Below are 9,097 nucleotides of genomic sequence, written 5' to 3'. Positions count from 1 at the left end.
CCATACTCTTGCAGAAATAAATTGTATTTAGGTCCCAAGTGGGGTAGAATTTCTACATCCATCTTCTCTCAGAAAAGTGTTTCCTATCCTTTGTTGGGGAGGGGTGTCACAGAACCCCATTAATGCTGTGGAGCCTCTAACTGGAGAAATGTAAACCAGTTTCAGGGGCCCATGCACTCCCACTTAAAACCCATTTGTGGACCCACTAGAGATCCTATAAGGATAATATAAGAGATCCTATAAGGATCATAGAGATCCTATAAGGATAATATAATTATTGGAACAGAAGTGCCCCTCTTTGAGGTCAAAACTGGAGGATGTTGTCAAGAAGACACTTTATAGAGCAAAAGATAGGAGAGAAGGAAAGAGAGACATACTTGCTCTGTGCTCCCCAGAAACCTAGATTTCTGTGTCCCTATACAAAAGTTAATCAGATGCAATGACACACAGGAATGACTTGGCAGGAGGGAAACTGGAAAAATGTACCCCATTGTTTGGCTACTAGAGTGGTTTCTGGTAAGGTCCAGTCACTGTGTGTGACTCCCCCCCTGCTTTCTGCAATTGTAAGTGGTTCAACGAGGTTTATGGCTAAAAATAACAGCCATGATAGGTACACTGAACACTAGGAGAGGGGCTTTACTGCTGTAATTGTTGAGATGGTATTAATACTGTTATTTTACAGGTGAAGCCATAGACTATGGAGTTGGGGAAAAGTAGCATTTTTAACACCCTCTACACTCATTATTGAATAAAATTCAACAGTCCTGAAAGTTGTATATTAATATGCCAATTTTATTAAGAGAGAACTGAGTTTAGAAAGTTCAAATATTTTCCCAGGGTCACACAGCTAGCAAATGACAGAGAGCTAGGAGCTGACCCCTGAAGTGGTTGACCCCCAAGTCCCTCCTCTCTCATTCAGCGGCACCACTCAGCCAGCGAACTTAGTTTCTGCTCTTCCAGGAACATCTGCATCCCAGAGCACACTTCCAGATTCCCAGTCTTTTTATGGTACAGCTCTGGGGGCTGTCACCTCTCCCTGTTGAATGTCAGATCATCAGAGCAGCCATATATTATCTTGTTTCATCTGTTCAGACACCCTGGAAGAAGATATTATTGGCACCATTCTGTAGCAAGAAAACTGGTCTTAAAGAGATAGTGTCTTATTCAAGGTCACGCAGCTGGGCTTCTATCTCCAAACTTTGTTCTTCTTATCATATTGTTCGGCTCCGTCAAGAAACTGAGGACTCACTTTGAGCAGCAGTCTCTTTAATAAGCGTTAGTCAGGTCTTTGCCATCTGGGGGTTGGTGTGCTAGCCTGCACACCATTCATCCCCACAGTCCAATCCCCAGCTCCAAGATGCTTTGGTGTTTGCTTCACCAAAGGCCAGCTCCATTCGAAAAATGGAGTGTGCTTAGAGTGTGCTCAGCCTCAGAAAAGTAAGCCTTCAGTGCTGAAGCTGTGGTTGCTTTTGTAAAGCTGAGTGGATGCATCAGAGGGCACCCAATGTTGCAGCTCTTAACAAGAGAGCCACAGAAGGATTTGCCAGCCTTCCCAGGTCTTCCTTCCATATTACAGCTGGTGGTCCAGAGGGAAGGGCAATAAAGCATGGTAGTTAGGAGAATACATTTGATACCAGGGGCTTCCCTGGTGGCTGAGATGGTAAAGCATCTGCCTGCAATGCAGGAGACCTGGGTTTGATCCCTGGGTCAGGAAGATCCCTGGAGAAGGAAACGGCAACCCACTCCAGTACTCTTGCCTGGAAAATTCCATGGACGAAGGAGCCTGGTAGGCTACAGTCCAGGGGGGTTGCAAAGAGTCGGACACAACTGAGCTACTTCACTTTCACTTTTCTTTACTTTGCGACAGTGTCCTCCCACAAGCTGGGTCACTTTCAACAAGCTACTGAACCTCTTTGTGCCTCAGCTTCCTCATCTGTACAATGGGACAGATACTTCATAAGGTTGTTAGGAGAATTGCTGAAGAAGAATCTTGAGAGTCCCTTGGACTGCAAGGATATCAAACCAGTCAACCCTAAAGGAAATAAACCTTGAATACTCATTGGAAGGGTTGATGCTGAAGCTGAAGTGCCAATACTTTGGCCACCCAATGCGAAGAGCCGACTCATTGGCAAAGACCCTGATGCTGGGAAAGATTGAGGGCAGGAGGAGAAGGAGGCAACAGAAGATGAGATGGTTGGATAGCATCACTGACTCAGTGGACATGAGTTTGGGCAAACTGTGGGAGATAGTGAAGGACAGGGAAACTTGGTGTGCTGCAGTTCATGGGGATCTCAAAGTGTCGGATACAACTTAGTGACTGAACAATAACAACAACATTTGAAAAGCACTTGGAAGTGCCAGGGAAATGTTGGTTAAATAAAACATGCACAAACCTGGAGCAAGCCACTGTGGCCTGGTATCTGTTACTCCCAGAGTATGTTGATCTATTGTCTAGAACTCTCTTTAGTCATATAGGGCAGAGTCTAGAACTTGGCAACCGTGGAAGCAGAGGCTGGATGCCGACTTTCTCAGGCCTCCTGAAGCGCAGCCCAGCTGATGCCCATCTTCTCTGTGGGCCAAGCAGCTGATGCAAATCTTAGCCCGGCTGGTACCTTCCAAGGGGTTGGTTTGTCCCAGGCACCCCCTTGTTCTAAGCCCTACAAATCCCCATCTTAGCTTGAGGGAAAACGGAAGAGACTCAGAGCCCAGCAGCCACTGAAGCCCTGGCTTCAGGATCTACCTGAGAGGTGTTGTAGGTTCTGGGGCCCCATGCACAGCCGCTTGGAAGGCTGAGGACACGTCCTTTCCCAGAAGCCTGGGCTTCTCCCTCAACACAGCTACTGTTTCCTCGCTGACAGGCCTTATCTCAAGTAGCGTCCTGATGACCTGGGGGAGGGCTCTGCTTCCACACTCACGTAGTCAGTGAGCACTTCCACACTCTTGCAGGGAAAGGTCACTGCTTGGGTTAACAGCTTCTCATCCCCCTCCCACCCAGGCCGCCTGACCCCACTGTCTGCAGGTCATGGTTCCTACCGCACTGAGATCTGAGGGGCGAGAGACCCCCTCTGGCTTGTGGACCACCCTCAGTCTTGAGGCAGCGAATTCCTTCAAGTTGGATACCAACCACTTCCACCATGAGGGCTGCAGCTGAAGCTTCTCAGGTGTGGCACCAGGTTCGTCCCTGCCCTCTGAGCAGCCCTCTGAGCTCAGGAAAGAAGAGGGCAGACTTAACCTATAACCCCCCACCCAGTGTAAAGGAATCTGTCCCAGAGCTCTCCTTTTCTTTTTGGTGGTGGTTTAGTGACTAAGTCATGTTCAGTTCTTTGTGACCCCATGGACTGTAGCCCCAGGCTCCTCTCTGTCCGTGGGATTTTCCAGGCAAGAAAACTGGGGTGGGTTGCTGTGGAGAAAGTATCTGACAACATGGCGTCAGCCAGGCTCTCCTGCTCCGCTCTCTCATGGCCTCACACCTTATATTCTGTAAACAACTATATTGCTGACCTTGGTAGCACTGGGCCTGCGTGCCCACTGGCCAAGGGCCACTTTTGTCTGTCCTGTATATCAGTAGTCTTTGAAGACTCACTGCTGCTGCTCTGCTGCTGCTGCTGCCCAGAGAAAATAAACTTGTCTGCAGTCCCCACAGCACCCTGAGTCTTCTTCCAGTCTTCCCTGGTCGCGCCTAATCTACCCTGGGTCCAGTGAACCATGTGAGCGGCAGGACAGTTACCATTTCCTTCTCCAAGGGATCTTCCCCACCCAGGGATTGAACCTGGGTTTCCTGCATTGCAGGCAGATTCTTTACCAACTGAGCCACCAATACACATAGCACCTAATTCACCATTTTAACCATTTTTATGTGTACAGTTCTATGGCATCAAGTACATTTACATGGTTGTACAATCACCACTTCCATCCATCTCTACAATACTTTTCATCTTCTCCAACTGAAATTCTGGGCCCATTAAATAATAACTCTCCATCTCCCCTTTCTCAGCCCCTGGCAACCACTAGCTTGCTTTCAGTCTCTATGATTCCAGAGAATCATACAATGGAATCATACGATGTTTGTGTTTTTGTCACTGGCTTATTTCACTTAGCATAACATTCTCAGGGTTCATCCACATTGTAGCATGTGTCAGAATCTCCTTTTTTTTAGGCTGAATAGTACTCCATCGTATGTATGTAACGTATCTTGTCCACTCAGTTACCAATAGACATTTGGGATGTTGCCATCTTTTGGCTCTTGTGAATAATGCTATGAGTGTACATATATCTGTTCAAGGACTGCTTTCAGTTCTTTGGGGTGTATATCCAGAAGTGTAATTGCTGAATCCTATGGCAATTCTATGCTTAGTTTAGAGGAACCAGCGTCTGGCCTCCATGGCACCTGCACCACTTCACATCCCCACCGCCAGCACACGCACACTTACACCCCTTCCTCACCTGCTGCACTTACCTCCTACTTTGTTACTGTCTCCCTCCCAAACCAACTTCTCCTTCCCTGCCTTGGAAGAGATGGGATGAGATGGTACGAAGAGAAAAGACTTTCTGGTCAAATAAATCTAGCTTTGAGGTCTTTTTCTTTAGGAAACTCAAAAACCACGGTGCTTTCTTTCCAATAAAAGTTCAAGATGATGCTGCAGCTAAGATGCTGTTCATCACCTCTGGATGCAACCTTGGGTCATTTACTGGGCTTTCCCATGCCTCAGCTTTATCATCTCTAAGATGGGCGTGATAAGTAGTATCCACCTTCTCATGTTACCATGAGAATTAACAAGTTAATATTGCCGGGAGAAATATCAATAACCTCAGATATGCAGATGACACCACCCTTATGGCAGAAAGTGAAGAGGAACTCAAAAGCCTCTTGATGAAAGTGAAAGTGGAGAGTGAAAAAGTTGGCTTAAAGCTCAACATTCAGAAAATGAAGATCATGGCATCCGGTCCCATCACTTCATGGGAAATAGATAGGGAAACAGTGGAAACAGTGGCAGACTTTATTTTTCTGGGCTCCAAAATCACTGCAGATGGTGACTGCAGCCATGAAATTAAAAGACGCTTACTCCTTGGAAGGAAAGTTATGACCAACCTAGATAGCATATTCAAAAGCAGAGACATTATTTTGCCAACAAAGGTTTGTCTAGTCAAGGCTATGGTTTTTCCAGTGGTCATGTGTGGATGTGAGAGTTGGACTGTGAAGAAGGCTAAGCGCCGAAGAATTGATGCTTTTGAACTGTGGTGTTGGAGAAGACTCTTAAGAGTCCATTGGACTGCAAGGAGATGCAACCAGTCCATTCTGAAGGAGATCAGCCCTGGGTGTTCCTTGGAAGGAATGATGCTAAAGCTGAAACTCCAGTGCTTTGGCCACCTCATGCAAAGAGTTGACTCACTGGAAAAGACTCTGATGCTGGGAGGGATTGGGGGCAGGAGGAGAAGGGGACGACAGAGGATGAGATGGCTTGATGGCATCACTGACTCGATGGACGTGAGTCTGGGTGAACTCCGGGAGTTGGTGATGGACAGGGAGGCTTGGTGTGCTGCGATTCATGGGGTCGCAGAGAGTCAGACACAACTGAGCGACTGAACTGAACTGAACTGAACAATATTTGGCATACAGTAGACATGTAAGTTTTGTAATTATTTTTTTCACAGGTATCACAGCTCCTGGTATTTTGTTTGAAAGAAGATAATTCAGAAGATACATCAAAAGCAGTGTCTTCAAAGGCATTGACTTAACCAAAAAATCCAAGAAATGTTATGCCATCTTCCAATACCATAAACCACTAGGATATAAGCTCCCTGCAGGCAGAGTGGGGTTTGCCTGTTTATTTCTGGTTTTTTCCCCTATATTGTTTATCAGTTTCAGAACCTGAAACAGCCAGCCTGGCATAGAATAGGCAATAAATTAAAATGTGTCAAATAAACAAACCAAAATGTGTCAGAATCCCTGGCTCCTTTAATGTTTTTCTTAATCCAAAAATCACAGGTCAACATGAAATATTCATCAAAAGATATTTGAAACCCTAGCCTGTATCCTCAGACGCCTGGAAACTTTACATAAAACAGAATACATTGTGGAATATTTAAAATAGGTTGGTTATTTAAAAAAACAAACAAACAAACATTTAATCGTGTTGCAGTACATAGCCAATCAGCACCTACCATACACCAAGTACCATAAAAGATTCAAAAGAGTTCAGTCAATGATTCCCACTCATAAAGTAATTTAATCTGGAGTGACAGGCAAGAATAAGTCCATGGAATAATGAAGACTGTATGTGTGTGTGCATGCTAAGCTTCAGTCATGTCTTACTCTTTGCACCCCTATGGACTGTAGCCCACCAGGCTCCTCAGGCCAGGAGATTCTCCAGGCAAGAATACTGGAGGGGGTGGCCATGCCTTCCTTCCTCCAGAGGATCTTTCTGACCCAGGAATCAAACCCTGGTCTCTTATGTCTCCTGAATGAAAACCATATAAGATAGCAGATACTGCCTGAGAAGTCTGAGAAAGGAGAAGGCAGGATGAGTCTCTTTTTTAAAAAGTCACACACTGATTACTTGATATGCTAAATATGTTGTTGTTCAGTCACTCAGTCGTGTCTGACTCTTTGCGACCCCATGGACTACAGCACGCCAGGCTTCCCTGTCCTTCACTATTTCCTGGAGTTTGCGCAAACTCATGTCCATGTGAGGTCTAACACCACAACAATCTACTGCTCTTCCCATTCATAAGCGAGAAAAATGGAGCTCAGAGAGGTTAACTTCCCTCAGATAAGACAGCTCGTAAGCAGCAGCGCTGGCATGTGAATCCACACGAGGGTAACCCCCTCGCCTGTGCTCTATGTGATGTTTCCCCGCATGAAGGCTGGATGGGTGAGTTCTGTTGAACCTGGGAGGAAAGGCCAGGCACAGCATGAGCAAAATCTTGATGCTTAACCAAAGGAAAGGGCTTGTGTTGAAAAGCAGAGAAGGCTTAGGCTGTCCAGAAGGAAGGAGCCGTCTGATTTGCACAGATGGTAGTCAAGTGGAATTTAAAGATTTCTTTCTCCTTTCATTCCAAGCACTGCAACGTATTTGGAACAATAAAATTCTGAAAGAGCAGAACAGAGAAGAGTGGGTTATGAGAGGAAGAAATATTGCTGCTCTTATTGGCGGCGACAGCCAGGCTGTGAGCACAGATGGAAGGATGGTGTGGACAGGACCGTCCCAAATGGCCCACTGACGCTGTCACACGGCCTGCCAACAAGATCTCACAGGGAGGTTTTACTACACCACCACCCGCCTCCCTGACTGATTCTTGGCTCAGATTACAAATAACAGACAGTGACAGGCTGGGCACCCCTGGGACAGCTACTTAGACTCTCTCGCTCATCTTTTTTGAAAGAAGACGTTTGAGAAAAAGGGAAAAAGTAGCATGAAAACCCACACAGGTATATCATCAGCTCTTCCCTTTCAACAACGTCCCTTTGGTTCCATCTTTTTTCTTTGATTACTCTTTTTCCGTTTACCACGTCTTCCAAATGCTAGGCATCACCTTGCTTTAATGAAGGTCAAACAAAAGGTTAAGTTCTTGTTAATATTTTCCTAAGAAGACATAGCAATGAAAATCTCGAAGTTTCAAATTAAATGTCTAGACAACATTCCAAATCAAGACTTAATTCCTTGTCTCTGTAGCTCTGACTTGGCAAGCTGCCCTTCAGGAAAGCATTCATTCCTGTATCTAGTCAACTTGTTTGGTCCATAAGTATTTATTGAGTATCTACTATATGTCAGGTACTGTCTGAAACTCAGTCTAATTGGTGAGAGAAAGAAGTGAAAACAATGCTCTGAGAGGAAAATTTTACGAGTTTTGCCAGCACGTAGAAGAGATTCCTATTTTTATGCTGGAAGCAATGCCAGATCGACATAGTGTCCTTAATTCTTTACCCCTCCCTGTATCCAGACTCTTGTCTTGGTTTTCTGATGGGTGTCCCTAGGCCTTACGCTTGACCATGTGACTTGTTTGGCCAGCAGCATGTGGGCAGAAGTAATGGTGTGTGAGTTTTAAGCCTAGGACTTAAGAAGTGTCACATGTTTCCACGTGCCCTCTTGCACATCTACCATTCTGATGAGAGCAATGGGGACCAGGGTCTCACTGACTGGTCCAAGGAAAAGGTGAGACGTGGAGCTGAGCCTATAAGCTGAGGCCCAGTCAATCCATGGACATGTGAGCAATAATAAATATTACTGATTTGGCACTAAGGTTTGCAGTGGTTTGCCATGCAGTAATACAAACCCGTGCACAAACTGGTGCCTCAATAAAAGCCTAAAATACATAGTATTAGCTTTAGGCTTAGAACGCGGACATGTGTATGCAGACTAAGTCGTTTCAGTCGTGTACCACTCTTTGCAACCCCATGGACTGTAGCCGGCCAGGCTCCTCTGTCCATGAGATTCTCCAGGCTAGAATACTGAAGTGGTTTGCCATGCCCTCCTCCAGGGGATCTTCCCAGTCCAGGGATCAAACCCACGTTCCTTGTGTCTCCAGCCCTGGCAGGCAGGTTCTTTACCACTAGCGCCACCTGGCAGAGGCTTAAAAAATTAGCAAGGAACAATTAAAAAGACTAGGAAAAACCGTCACCTAAGTTATCTTAGAAGATAGAAAATGTATCTAATGAACTTGATCTTGGGCAAGGAGACTGCCAGGCAGAAAATTACAACCGGCAGCTGGCTGCTTTCAGCTGCATATGATACAGTACTGCTCAGAGAACTGGTGAGATTGTAAGCAGAATTTAGAGGGCTCATAGACAGCTCAGAATTACCTAGGGCTCAGAATTACCTGGGTTGGAAAAAACAAACAAACAAACAAACAAACTTTTTATCACTGTCCGACTTTCTAGCCAGTTAAAGATTCTCAAAAACCAGACAGACTGGGAGATATGGCCATCAAGACACACCATGGAAGACCAATCCTGGGCACGATCAGTTAAGTCAAGTCCTCAAGGTAATTACCAAACTCTAAAAGAAATAAGGTGGTATCCTCATGTGCTTACAAACTTCAGCACACTCCAGAGTAACCTAGAAGGCTTGTTAACACAGACACCTGGGCACCACCCCCG

General features: G+C 45.6%; 1 long non-coding RNA gene across 2 annotated transcripts; it reads left to right on the top strand.

The window, feature by feature from the left end:
* The first annotated feature begins 2,665 nt into the window (after window positions 1–2,665).
* Window positions 2,666–5,962, top strand: LOC129657225 (uncharacterized). 2 transcript variants are annotated; one of them, XR_008716620.1, is made up of 3 exons: window positions 2,666–2,752; window positions 2,996–3,161; window positions 5,653–5,962. It is a non-coding gene; the product is annotated as an uncharacterized LOC129657225 (long non-coding RNA). The 2 variants fall into 2 exon arrangements; XR_008716621.1 differs by having other exon boundaries at window positions 2,996–3,173.
* Window positions 5,963–9,097: the final 3,135 nt, after the last annotated feature.

Source organism: Bubalus kerabau, chromosome 7 (assembly GCF_029407905.1).
Source record: "Bubalus kerabau isolate K-KA32 ecotype Philippines breed swamp buffalo chromosome 7, PCC_UOA_SB_1v2, whole genome shotgun sequence".
NCBI lineage: Eukaryota > Metazoa > Chordata > Mammalia > Artiodactyla > Bovidae > Bubalus > Bubalus kerabau.
The sequence above is the reverse complement of the archived record's forward strand: the minus strand, read 5'-3'. Positions and strand labels throughout refer to the sequence as shown.